General features: G+C 36.3%; 1 pseudogene across 1 annotated transcript; it reads right to left on the reverse strand.

Annotated features, from left to right (window-relative positions):
• Positions 1–12,048: 12,048 nt before the first annotated feature.
• LOC108313837 lies at positions 12,049–13,155 on the reverse strand (annotated as a pseudogene). The gene has a single exon (XR_001829248.2). The product of XR_001829248.2 is annotated as an actin-related protein 2/3 complex subunit 1B-like (transcript).
• Between the last annotated feature and the right edge of the window lie 748 nt (positions 13,156–13,903).

Genomic DNA, 13,903 nt, shown 5'->3' on the forward strand with positions numbered 1-13,903 from the left:
CATTATTTCTTTTTCCTGCCTGATTGTACTGGCCAGAACTGCCAATACTACATTGAATAGCAGTGGTGAGAGAGGGCACCCTTGTGAAGGACCTCTTCAAGGAGAACTACAAACCGCTACTCAAGGAAATAAGAGAGAACAAAAACAAATGAAAAATCATTCCATGCTCATGGTTAGGAAGAATCAATATCATGAAAATGGCCATACCGCCCAAAGTAATTTATAGATTCAATGCAATCCCCATCAAGATACCATTGACCTTCTTCACAGAACTGAAAAAAACCACCTTAAACTTCATGTGGAACCAAAAAATAGCCTGCAGAGCCATGACAATCCTAAGCAAAAAGAACAAAGCCAGAGGCATCACAATACCTGACTTCAAACTATACTACAAGGCTACAGTAATCAAAACAGCCTGGTACTGGAACCAAAACAGAGATATAGACCAATGGAACAGAACAGAGGCCTTGGAAGTAACACCATACATCTACAACCATCTGATCTTTGACAAACCTGACAAACACAAGCAATAGAGAAAGGATTCCCTGTTGAATAAGTGGTATTAGGAAAGCTGTATAGCCATGTCCAAAAAGCTGAACCTGGACCCTTTCCTTACATCTCATACAAAAATTAACTCCAGATGTATTAAAGATCTAAACATAGACCTAACACCATAAAAACCATAGAAGAAAACCTAGGCAATACCATTCAGGACATAGGCATAAGGAGGAACTTCATGATTAAAACACCAAAAGCAACAGCAACAAAAGCCAAAATAGATAAATGGACTCTAATTAAACTTAAGAGCTTTGACACAGCAAAACAAACAATCATTAGAGCGAACTGGTAAAAAACAGAACAGGAAAAAATTTTTGCAATCTACCCATCTGACAGAGGGCTAATATCCAGAATCTACGAAGAACTTAAACAAATTTACAAGAAAAAAACAACCCCATTTAAAAGTGAGTGAAGGACATGAACAGACATTTTTCAAAAGAAGACATTTATGCAGCCAACAAATATATGAAAAAATGCTCATCATCACTAGTCATTAGAGAAATGCAAAATAAATGACACTGAGATACCATATTAATGCCAGTTAGAACGATGATCATTAAAAAATCTGGAGACAACAGATGCTGGAGAGAATGTGGAGAAATAGGAATGGTTTACATTGTTGGTGGGAGTGTAAATTAGTTCGACCATTGTGAAAGACAGTGTGGTGATTCCTCAAGGATCTAGAAATAGAAATACCATTTGACCCAGCAATCCCATTACTAGGTATATACCGAGAGAATTATAAATCATTCTATTATAGAGACATATGCACACACATGTTCACTGTGGCTCTGTTTACAATAGCAATGATTGGAACCAACACAAATGCCCATCAATGATAGACTGGATAAAGCTAGCAGAAGACAATAACTAAGATCAGAGCAGAAATGAAGGAGATACAGACACAAAAAACCCTTCAAAAAATCAATAAATCCAGGAGTTGGTATTTTGAAAACATCAACAAACTAGACAGACCACTAGCCAGATTAATAAAAAAGAAAAGATAGAAGAATCAAATAGATGCAATGAAAAACGATAAAAGGGATATCACCACCTATTCCACAGAAATACAAATTATCATCAGAGATTACTACAATCAGCTCTATGCACATAAACCAGTAAACATGGGAGAAATGGATAAATTCCTAGACACTTGCATCCTCCCAAGTCTAAACCAGGAAGAAGTCAAAACCCTGAATAGACCAATAACATGGGCTGAAGTTGAGGCAGCAATTAATAGCCTGCCAACCAAACAAAGCCCAGGTCCAGATGAGTTCACAGCCTAATTCTACCAGACATATGAAGAGGAGCTGGTACCACTACTTGTGAAACTGTTCCAAACAATCCAAAAAGAGGGAATCCTTTCCAAATCATTTTATGAGACCAATATCATCCTGATACCAAAACGTGGCAGAGACTCAACAAGAAAAGAAAACTTCAGGCCAATATCCATGATGAACATAAATGAAAAATCTTCAATAAAATAGTGCCAAACTTATTGCAACAGCACATCAGAAAGCTTATCCATCAGGATCAAGTAGGCTTCATCCTGGGGATGCAAGGCTGGTTCAACATATATAAGTCCATAAACATAATCCATCACGTAAACAGAACCAAAGACAAAAACCACATGATTATCTCAATAGATGCAGAGAAGGCCTTCAACAAATTTCAACAGTCCATTATGCTAAAAACTCTCAATAAATTAGGTATCAGTGGAATGTATCTCAAAATAATAATAGCCATTTATGACAAACCCACAGCCAATATCATACTGAATGGGCAAAAACTGGAAGTATTCCCTTTGAAATCTGGCACTAGACAAGGATGCCCTCTCTCACCACTCCGATTCAACATAGTCTTGGAAGTTCTAGCCAGAGCAATCAGGTGAGAAAAAAAAATAAATGGTATTCAGTAGGAAAGGAGGAAGTAAAATTGTCTCTCTTTGTAGATGACATGATTGTATAATTAGAAGACCCCATCATCTCAGCCCAAAATCTCCTGAAACTGATAAGCAACTTCAGCATAGTCTCAGAATACAAAATCGATGTGCAGAAATCACAAGCACACCAATAACACACTTAAAGGGAGCCAAATCAAGAATGAACTGCCATTCACAATTGCTACAAAGAGAATAAAATACTGAGGAATACAACTAACAAAGAATGTAAAGGACCTCTTCAAGGAGAACTACAAACCACTGCTCAAGGAAATAAGAGACAGTACAAACAGATGGAAAAACGTTCCATGCTCATGACTAGGAAGAGTCAATGTTGTGAAAATGGCCATAGTGCCCAAAGTAATTTATAGATTCAATGCTACCACCATCAAGATACATATGACCCTCTTCACAGAGCTGGAAAAAACCACCTTAAACTTCTTATGGAACCAAAAGAGGGCCCACATAGCCAAGACAATCCTAAGCAAAAAGAACAAAGCTGGAGGCATCATGCTACCTGACTTCAAACTACACTTAAGGACCACAGTAATTAAAAGAGTATGATACTGGTACCAAAAGAGAAATAGAGACCAATGGAACAGAACAGAGGCCTCAGAGGCAATGCCACACATCTACAACTATCTGATCTTTGGCAAACCTGACAAAGACAAGCAATGGGGAAAAGATTCCCTGTTTAATAAATGGTGTTGGGAAAACTGGCTAGCCATGTGCAGAAAGCAGAAACTGGACCCCTTCCTGACACCTGACACTAAAATTAACTCCAGATGAATTAAAGACTTAAACATAAGACCTAATACCATAAAAATCCTAAAAGAAAACCTAGGAAAAACCATTCAGGACAGAGGCATAGGCAAGGACTTCATGACCAAAACACCAAAAGCATTGGCAACAAAACACAAAATGGACAAATGGGATCTAACTAAACTCCAAAGCTTCTGCATAGCAAAAGAAACTATCATTAGGTGAACTGACAACCAACAGAAAGGGAAAAAAATTTTCAATCTACCCATCTGACAATGGGCTAATATCCAGAATCTACAAAGAACTAAAACAAATTTACAAGAAAAAAAAACCCATACAAAATTGGGCAAAAGATATGAACAGACACTTTTCAAAAGAAGACATATATGATGCCAACAAACATATGAAAATATTCTCATCATCACTGGTCATTAGAGAAATGCAAATCAAAACCACATTGAGATACCATGTCATGCCAGTTAGAATGGCGATCATCAAAAAATCTGGAGAAAACAGATGCTGGAGAGGATGTGGAGAAATAGGAATGCTTTTACACTCTTGGTGGAAGTGTAAATTAGTTCAACCAATGTGGAAGACAGTGTGGCAATTCCTCAAGGATCTACAAATAGAAATTCCATTTGACCCAGCAATCCCATTTCTTGATATATATCCAAAGAATTATAAATCGTTCAGTTGTAAAGACACATGCACATGTATGTTCACTGTGGCACTGTTTACAATAGCAAAAACCTCGAACCAGCCCAAATGCCCATCGATGATGGACTGGACAGGGAAAATGTGGCACATATACACCATGGAAAACTATGCAGCCATAAAAAACAGTGAGTTCGTGTCCTTTGTAGGGACATGGATGAATATGGAAACCATCATTCTCAGCAAGCTGATACAGGAACAGAAAACCAGACACCACATGTTTTCACTCATAGGTGGGTGTTGGACAATGAGAACACATTGACACAGGGAAGGGAGCATCACACACTGGGGTCTGTTGGGGGGGTATAGGGGAGGGGTAACATGGGGAGAAATGCCAGATATAGGTGACAGGGGGATGGAGGCAGCAAACCACATTTCCATGTATGTACCAGTCCTGCATGTTCTGTACATGTACCCCAGAACCTAAAATGCAATAAACAATATATATCTATAGAATATAAAATATATAGAGAGAATATATATAAAAAATATATAAAGAATATATAGAATCTATATATATATAATCTCTATATATAGAGAATATATTCTCTATATATTAGAATTCTCTAATATATAAAGAGAATATAAAGAATAGAATATATATAAAAATACATATATATTTATATTTATATATTCTATATATAGTATATACTATATATATAGAATGTATATATAAATATATAGTATATATACTCTACAGTATATAGAATATATATACTATATATTTATATATATATTCTATATATATTTACATATATATGGAATATATATATTATATATAGAATATATATATAGACAGAGAACTTCTGACCTCAAGTGTTCCACCCACCTTGGCATTCCAAAGTGCTGGGTTTACAGGCATGAGCCACCATTCCTGACCCCAAGATAAATTTTGTTAATTTTTTTTCAAAGCCCAGTCCAAGAAAGTAAAAATAATAACTCAAAGAAAAACAAAAAATTATTGATTAACCTATTATCCCATTTCACTTAATTGAATTGATTTGCCTTTTGGATTTCCTAAAAAATTTTAAAATACCATTTGATCCTGCAATCCCAATACTGGGTATATACACAACGGATTATAAATCATTCTACTATAAAGACATATGTACATGTATGTTTATTGCAGCACTGTTCACACAGCAAAGACTTGGAACCAACCCAAATGCCCATCAATGATAGACTGGATAAAGAAAATGTGGCACATATACACCATGGAATACAATGCGGTGATACAAAAAGTGAGTTCATGTCCTTTGCAGGAACATGGATGAAGCTAGAAACTACCATTCTCAGCAAACTAACAAAAGAAAAGAAAACCAAACATCACATGTTCTTACTCATAAGTGTAAGCTGAACAATGAGAACACATGGACACAGGAAGGGGAATATAACAAAAGTGAAGATATTTTTTGTCCCATGTGAATGCTCACTAAAGGGTCACTTCATTATTTTTATTTTTTTTTTTTTTTTTGAGATGGAGTCTCACTCTGTCAGCCAGGCTGGAGTGCAATGGCACAATCTTGGCTCACTGCAACCTCCACCTCCTGGGTTCAAGTGATTCTCTTGCCTCAGTCTTTTGAGTAGCTGGCGCACCACCACACCTGGCTAATTTTTGTAATTTTAGTAGAGACGAGGTTTCACCATGTTGGCTAGGCTGGTCTTGAACTCCTGACCTCAGGTGATTCGCCCTCCTTGGCCTCCAAAAGTGTTAGGATTACAGGCATGAGCTGCCATGCCCAGCCTAAACAAGGATTTTAATAATTAAGTTGATAGGATGTTTTAGTAATTAAGTTGATAGGATGACCTGTTCTGTAGACACCAGTCACATTTTCTTCTAGCCAACCAATGAGCTCATGATCAAAACAGCCATGGTAGCAGAAATGAACATTATACATGGGCTCAGCAAAATATATTTTTATTCACCAAGACCAATCTGGTTATGGTCACTGCTGAATGCCCAGTCTGTCAGCAGCAGAGATTAATATTAAGTCCCTGGGACCAAAACCACAGATCAATACCGAGACTGTCACCAATCCCTGAGATGATTAGCGATGTAAGTCATAACAGGTTAATTACATTGGATTGCTTCCATCATAGAAAGGACAGTATTTTGTTCTTACTGGAATAGTCACTGACTTTGGATACAGATTTACCTTTTCTTATGCAATGCTTCTGCCAGAACTACCACCGTGGATTTACACAATGTCTTACCCACTCCTGTGACATTCCACACAGCATTGTTTCTGATTAAGGAACTCAATTCACAGCATAGAAGTATGGCAGTAGGCCCATTCACATGGTATTGCCTGGTCTTACCATGTCCCTTACCACCCCAAAACAGTTGGTTTGACAGAATGGTAAAATGATCTTTTGAAGCCTCAGTAACAGTGCCAGCAGGTGGAAACACCTTGTAAGGCTAAGGCAAGGTACTCCACAAGGCTGTATATACTTTGAATCAGAGTCAAATATATGGTGCTGTTTCTCCCATAGCCAGGATTCACAAGTCCAGGAATCAAGGGGTGGAAATGAAAGTGGCACCATTTACTGTTACCCCTAGTGACACCTAGCAATTTTTTTTTTCTGTTCCTGAGACCACACGCTCTTCTGGCTGAGAGGGGGAGGAATGCTTTTACCAGAAGGCACAATAATAATTCCATTGAACTGGAAGTTAAAACTGCCACTCAACCACTTTGGGCTCCTCATGCCTCTAAATCAACAGGCTCCGAAGGAAGTTACTCTGCTGGCTACCAAAAGTACTGCTCCACAGTGGCGTTAAGGAAGAGCATCTCTGGAATACAAGAGATTCCTAAGGCTATTTCTCAGTATAACAGTGCCCTGTTACTAAGGTCAATGCAAAAGTACAACCACCCAATCCAAGCAGGACTACTAACTAACATCCAGCACCTTTCAGCAATGAAGGTATGGGTCATCTCGCCAGGTAAAGAACCATGACCAGCTGAAGTCAGCTTTGCTAAAAGCAAAGAAAAAACATAATGGTAGTGAAAGAAAGTAATTACAAATATCAGCTATGACTATGTGACCAGTTACAGAAACATTTACTTAGTTGAGTGTGTGTGTGTGTGCATGCACACACATTTGTATATGCAGGGTAAGTATCCCTTACCCAAAAGGCTTGGGACTGGAAATGTTTCAGACTTCAGAGTTTTTCAGATTTGGGAATATTTGCATTATAATTCGTGGTTTAGCATCCCTAATTAGAAAATCCAAAGTCTGAAATTCTCTAATGAGCATTTCCTTTGAGCATCATTCAGTGATCAATAAATTTCAGGTTTCAGAATATTTTTCATTTTGGATTTTGGATTTTTAGTTTAAGGATACTCAACCTGTATATATAAAATCTTTTGTTTTCTCTCCTCCCTTATTCTCTTGACATGTAACATAAGATATACTGACTTTATATTACCATATTTAGGTATTGGTAATTTTACATAGTAACATTTAAGTAACAGGTTGTCAGGAAGAAGGGTAAACATCACTCAGGGACTTTATCTTCTCTTCTGGGAAAAGATTAATGTATTTTTGGTTGTACACAGGATAGCTGTACCATGTTAGGCAGAAGTATGACCTTGTTATTATCTTTATTTGGAGATTAAGTATGGTTTAAGTAGATTCATATGAGTGCCAAGTTGACAAGACGTAGACTTGTGATAGCTAATTTCACATGTCAACTTGACTAGATCACAGAATTCCCAAATACCTGTTTAAAGATCATTTCTGGATATGTCTGTGAGTGTGTTTCTGAAGATATTAATATTTAAATTGGCAGACTTAGTAGAGCAGACTGCTCTCTTCAACATGGATGGGCATCACCCTTTCAGAGCCTAAACAGAACAAAAAAGTGGAGAAAGGAGGAATTCTTCTTTCTTTCTTTTCTTTCTTTTTCCTTTCTTTCTTTTTCTTTCTTTCTCTTCTCTCTCTCTCCCTCCCTCTCCCTATTCCTATCTTCCTTCCTTCCTTTCTTTCCTTCTTTCATTCTTTTTCTTTTCTATCATATATATACACACACATAAATATAAATATACATTTATATACACAAATATATGTGTGTGTGTGTGTAGAAAAATATATACATAAATAAGTCCTATTGGTTCTATTTTTCTGGAGAATTCTAACAAATACAGGGTGTACTTAACAAAGAACAGAAGTTAAAAGAACAGGCCCACATGCAAAACTGCCTATATTTGAATCCCAGCTACATTCCATCTTGGAAATATGTGACTTTAGCAAGTTATGTGACTTCTCTATGATTCAGTTATCTTTTCTGTAAAACATGGTAATTATACAGTTGTTATGAATACTAAATTATTGTATATATATATATATATATATGAAATATATACATATATATATAAAATATATACATATAATAAATATAAATTTAAAGTTCCTGCTGGCACTATTAAGTATCAGATAAATTACTGTTTTTATGAATAATGGTTGTTATTCAAAATCTATTACTATAAACTACATTAGTAATAAAAATGGCATTGGAATTATGTCATATAGGTCAAGATAAAATTGTAAGAATTAGCAAAAACATTTCTTAACTTTAGAATGCTTGCTTAGACATGGTGTCTTTTCCCCTTGAATTGTTCTCTATAAATCCAAATTTCCCTTATAAATAGAACAACTTATTTCATTATAGTCTATCATAATTTATAGTGTTACATTTTATACTGGCTGCTTCCCCATTATCTAGACAATTAATTAGAATTTAGACATGGTGAAATGGCTTAAGTTTCTGAAGTTCAGCTTCCTACTCTCTGCAGAAAATCTATCCCAGAGCATTCCTGAAAATTAAATTATATAGCTTATGCTTGGATTATTTTAGTGATAAGAAGCCTCCTAACTCTAGAGGCAACTCTGACATCAAAAGGCAAATTTTAAACTTTAAATTTTCTATACTTTCTTAGGATTTTCTTTTCCTAATTTTCACACGTTTGTTAGGACTTGACTAACTTCATTCAGATTTGAAGATCAGTACAAAAGCTCCTTTTGATTGCATTAGATCTACTCAGAATTATATATATATATATATATATAATATATTTATATATATATATATGTATATATATACACACACATAAAAATAATTATATATCTACTTAGAAATATATATACACATATGTATAATTTTAGATCTATATATACACAGATATATAATACCACTCAGTCATTCCATATTTTTACTTTGAACAAACTTCACATATATACACATACATGTAATTATATATACATATATAATGTTGATATATATAATATATATGTAAAACAGTTATTTTGTCTTGGAAGTTACCATAAATAACACTATGCTACCATAATAGGCAAAATATAGTTTTAAAAACATATAGTTATTATTTTTAATGGTACCTATGAAATCTCAAAATTTTATATTACACAGAAATAAAATTTGTTATAATTCTATTTGAATTTCATAAAGAGTGCCATTATGTACCTTCCTGCCTTGCCAATATACTATAAACTATACATGTTGAATGCTTTGTAAACTTTTCTCTATATTGAAGAAGTTTATATTAACATCTGCACCTCCATTTGCAATTAAATTTATGTAGAATTTTTAAAGCAATTGTGATATAGGGGAAACTACTAGTTAAATTTCATTACAATTATCTATGATTATTTTTCTCCCTTGCTAGATAGAAGATATTTGAGGAGAAGGATTGAGTCTTACTCATTTATTCACATATTCAAAGCACACTGTCTGCCACACAATATGTGCTCAAAAAGCAAAACAATGAATAAATGAGCAAACAAATGAACCATCTGAGTTTTATTCCTGTTTACGCTATTTTCTATCTGTGTTTTTCTTTTTTTAATTGCCTTAGCTTCAGTTTTCTCCCTTATCAATAAGGATATTAACAGTTAACTGAAAAGCTAGTTTTAAGAATCTAGAACTGTATGTGAAATGTTTTGAAAACTTAAAATTTATATTCCAATGTAAAATATTTAATCAGTAATTTATTTAAATTAAGCTCTTTTTCTCTTTATGGCTGTTATCTATCCAACTCTAATCTACTGTCCCATTTTCTTGGATAATTTTAGTACATGAATCATTTTATTATACTACATATATCATTATATGTTTGATTTTATATATCAAACATCATTCTTGGATAGTTCAGGATTACTGCTAATGGCCTTCTAAACCTAGGCTTGACTTTAACCTCTCTATTACAACTGTAGGCATGACTATATATTTCAGCCTTGTTTTGCCCACCAATCATTCCGTATTTTTACTTTGAACAAATTTCACCTGCCTTCACTTCTTTCTCTTTCGAGAACTGGTTCTGATTATCTACTGCTGCACAAACAACCACCTTAAGACAACTAATGTCTTGAAACAACTATAATAATTTACTTTGTTCAAAAATTTGCACTTGAGCATTACTAAGTGGGAAAGGCTCATTTCAGCTCTATATGGCATCAGTTGGGGCACCTTAACTGGAAGGTGGAGGGTCCACTTCAAAATACTCAACATGGCTGGCAAGCCCACACTGGCTGTTGTCTGGGAGCTCAGCTAGTGGGGCCTCAGTTCATCTCTGCATGGGCCTCTCCATGGATGCTGGGCTTCTGTACAGCATGTTGGGTAGGTTCAAGAGTAGACATTCTGAGAGAATTATTCATAAGTACATAAGAAGTCACATAGCAACTCTTTTTCCATACACTATTAGTCGGAGTAGTACTACAGGTCCACCCACGGGACTGGAAACAGACACCGCTACTTGATGAAAGCAGTGTCAACACTGCATTGTGTGAAGAACACACAGAATCTTTAGAAAACACAATATGCCACCACTCTCTGGCAATATTTCATATTTCTCCCACATACAAAATACAAGCAACCCCATGAAGACTCCCGACTTCAATTCATTAAAGTGTTAATTGAAAGTCTAGGACTCTGATATCTAATTCTGATTCAGATGAGGATGAGACTGCCTTTTGGTGATTCTTCTATTATAGCTCTTTGCATGATTATCTCCATCGAAAGACCTTGAACTAAAGAGGCGAATTATCTGCCCACATATATGCAAGAAACTAATGGTAGACAGGAATAGTATAAATGCTTTAAACACTATTGTTCAAAAAAAGAAAAACAGGAGAGACAGCATTCAAAGGTTTGTAGCAATTCAAATTTAGATGGGCAAATGTTGCAAGTTCATAGATAAGGGTTCAGTCCCGCTTTCTTGGAGTTGTTCAGTAGGTTTCATGACTTTACCCTGTGGGCTCTTGGTTCTGTCCTCGGAGTCATCCTTCCTTTTCCATAAAAAGTAGCTCATGCTTGCAGCTAAAGAGTTTTATTGGTCATTTCCCTCCTATAGAAATCTGAGAGTCCAAAGGCCTCTTTTCATTTTAAATACTGTTTGTGCTTTTTAGGACAAGCTGATACAATTATTTTTTAAGTTATGTGAGCTTTCATCGATTTATAAATCACTCCATTATGCAAAGCCACGCCATGGGATGTTTGGGATAAGCTCTCTTACATATATTATCTATATAGAGAGATATGAAATCTATTTATAGTAGTCTCCTCTTATCCACAGGGATACATTCCAAGAACTCCAGTGTATGCCTGAAATCAAGGATAGTATCAAACCCTACATAGACTATGTTTTTTCTTATATATACATATCCATAATAAAGTTTAGTTTCTAAATTAGGCATAGTAACATTGACAATAGTATCTAATCATAAAATAGAACAATTGCAACAATATATTGTTATAAAAAGTTGTGTGAATATGGTCTCTCTCTCTCTCAAAATATTTTACTATACTTGCCTATATCCAGGCTGCACTTTATGCTGGTAACCAAGGCCATGAAAAGTGGAACCACACAAAGAAAGGAGACTACTATATTTTCAATTATTCTTGGCACTTAACTTCTCACCTCAATAAATAAACAAAGTCCACTTTCTGCTTTGAGGCTTACCACTCTATTTTAGACTTTAATTCTATTACCCTAATTTATGTTCTAAAATACCACTTCATCAGATTTCTCCTTCCCACTCCACCTTGCGTATTCATTCTCTCCTTTTTTTTTTTTTTTTCGTCTTTTTTTTTTTGTTTTTTTTTTTGACACAGTTGCATTTTACTACCTCCACATTTTGAAGCAGTTCATTACCAGCATAGTGCTTTGGAGGCATTTATTTTTTTCAGTAAATGAAAGCATTTCTTTAAGAAAAAGGCATATATTCCTTGAATAGGTAAGAAAAGCTCCCCATCTGTCCCCTCCCTTTTTGAGGGAGCAGCCCCTGTGGGAACTCATACCAGCAAAGCAACCATTAGCCTCCCTGACCCCTCGCCCCACTTCCCCAGCAGCTGGGATGAAGACATTCCGCATACGTCATTTGATCTTGAGGTCCTTTAAGGCTGACTCCAAGCTCTTCACATCCCAGATACTCATGCCACCGTCCATGACAGTGGTGCAGAACTGTGAGCACTTGGCCTTGCCCCCGCTGATCACTGAGATCTGGCTGACGCTATTCTTGTGCAGCGAGTCCAGGCCCGAACCCGCGGCCATGCCGCCCTCGGAGCTCGCCTTCTTGTCAAGGTTCTGGAAGTGCTCACGGGCAGTCAAGCCGCGCTGCAAGCTCTGCTTGGGCACATCCAGTGGCCCGCAGAAGCTCAGCGTCCCTGCAGCGGCGTCGTAGGTGAACAGCACTGGGAAGCAGTCATGGCCCGCTGCCACCAGGCTGTTTTCTGTGACGAAGGTCAGCGCCAGCAGAGGCAGTGTTTCAGAGGCCAGGGTCGCGATGGCCATCTTTTTCTCGGCATCAGCCAGGCACACGGTGCTGTCCTGGCTCACCCAGGCCATGCGGCTCCCGCTCCTGAGAAGCAGACGCCATGTCCCCAGCGGCAGCTACTGCTGGACTCAAACATCAACACCCCCAAAGGGCATCTTGGAGCCCCATGAGGTGGGTGCCGGCCGCTCCTCCACCTCCTTGATGTAGGCTGAAAAGATCTGGCACTTGAAGTCGCAGAAGCCGGCAGCCAGCAGCATATTGTTGGGGTGCCACTCCAGGCTGAGGACGGTGGAGGGGATAGGCTTCTTGATGTGCTTGCAAACCCATCAGTCATTCTCCTGGGCCCGCAACGAGAACAAGTTTGCTGTGGGCAGCGGCTCCCGTATCATCTCCATTCTCTCCTTTTCTAATGAAGCTTTTCCTAGTCTTCAATTCTTTAGTACCCAAAAAGTGAATTATTTTATTCTAACTCAGAAAATTAATAATCTGTACATCTATACATGGAATTATTTTATCTATAATATATCCTTCTTACCAAATATTATCCTCAAATTATGTATAATTTACCCTATACATATATTTATATATCACTTATATATTTATATGTAATATACATAAATATATATTATATATAAAGTGTCCAAAGAAACAAAATAATTTGAGATTGAAAACTAATAAAGTTAGTTCATTTTTAACAATAAAATTTCTATCATTTTGATGAAAGATATAGAATCAACAAATCCCCAAAACTGATCTGACCAGCTTTTGCGCACACTCAAGAGTTATCCTGCATTTTATCACCTCAGAAGCATTTCTGGCAGCTATAGAAAAATGATCAAAAATGTTACACAATTATTGCAGAGGGTTAACAGCACTCAGCAAGAGTGAACTGCATTTTGAAAAACTTTCCAGTACTTCTGAAGCTAGAATAAGTCACTGAGAAAGCAGAATAAACAATTAATTTTTACACAACAGTGATTTTTACAACAAAAGTATTATTTATGTTTATTGAAAAAATGAACAAAACTACCTTCATAGATACATTCAATTAACTTCTAAGATAAATTATACTTGTTTCCTAAAATAATTTCCTGTGAGAATGTGATACAGAAATCACAGTGTTATTTTCATGACTAATAATCT

The sequence above is a fragment of the Cebus imitator genome, unplaced genomic scaffold (genome assembly GCF_001604975.1).
Source record: "Cebus imitator isolate Cc_AM_T3 unplaced genomic scaffold, Cebus_imitator-1.0 Scaffold144, whole genome shotgun sequence".
NCBI classification, from domain to species: domain Eukaryota; kingdom Metazoa; phylum Chordata; class Mammalia; order Primates; family Cebidae; genus Cebus; species Cebus imitator.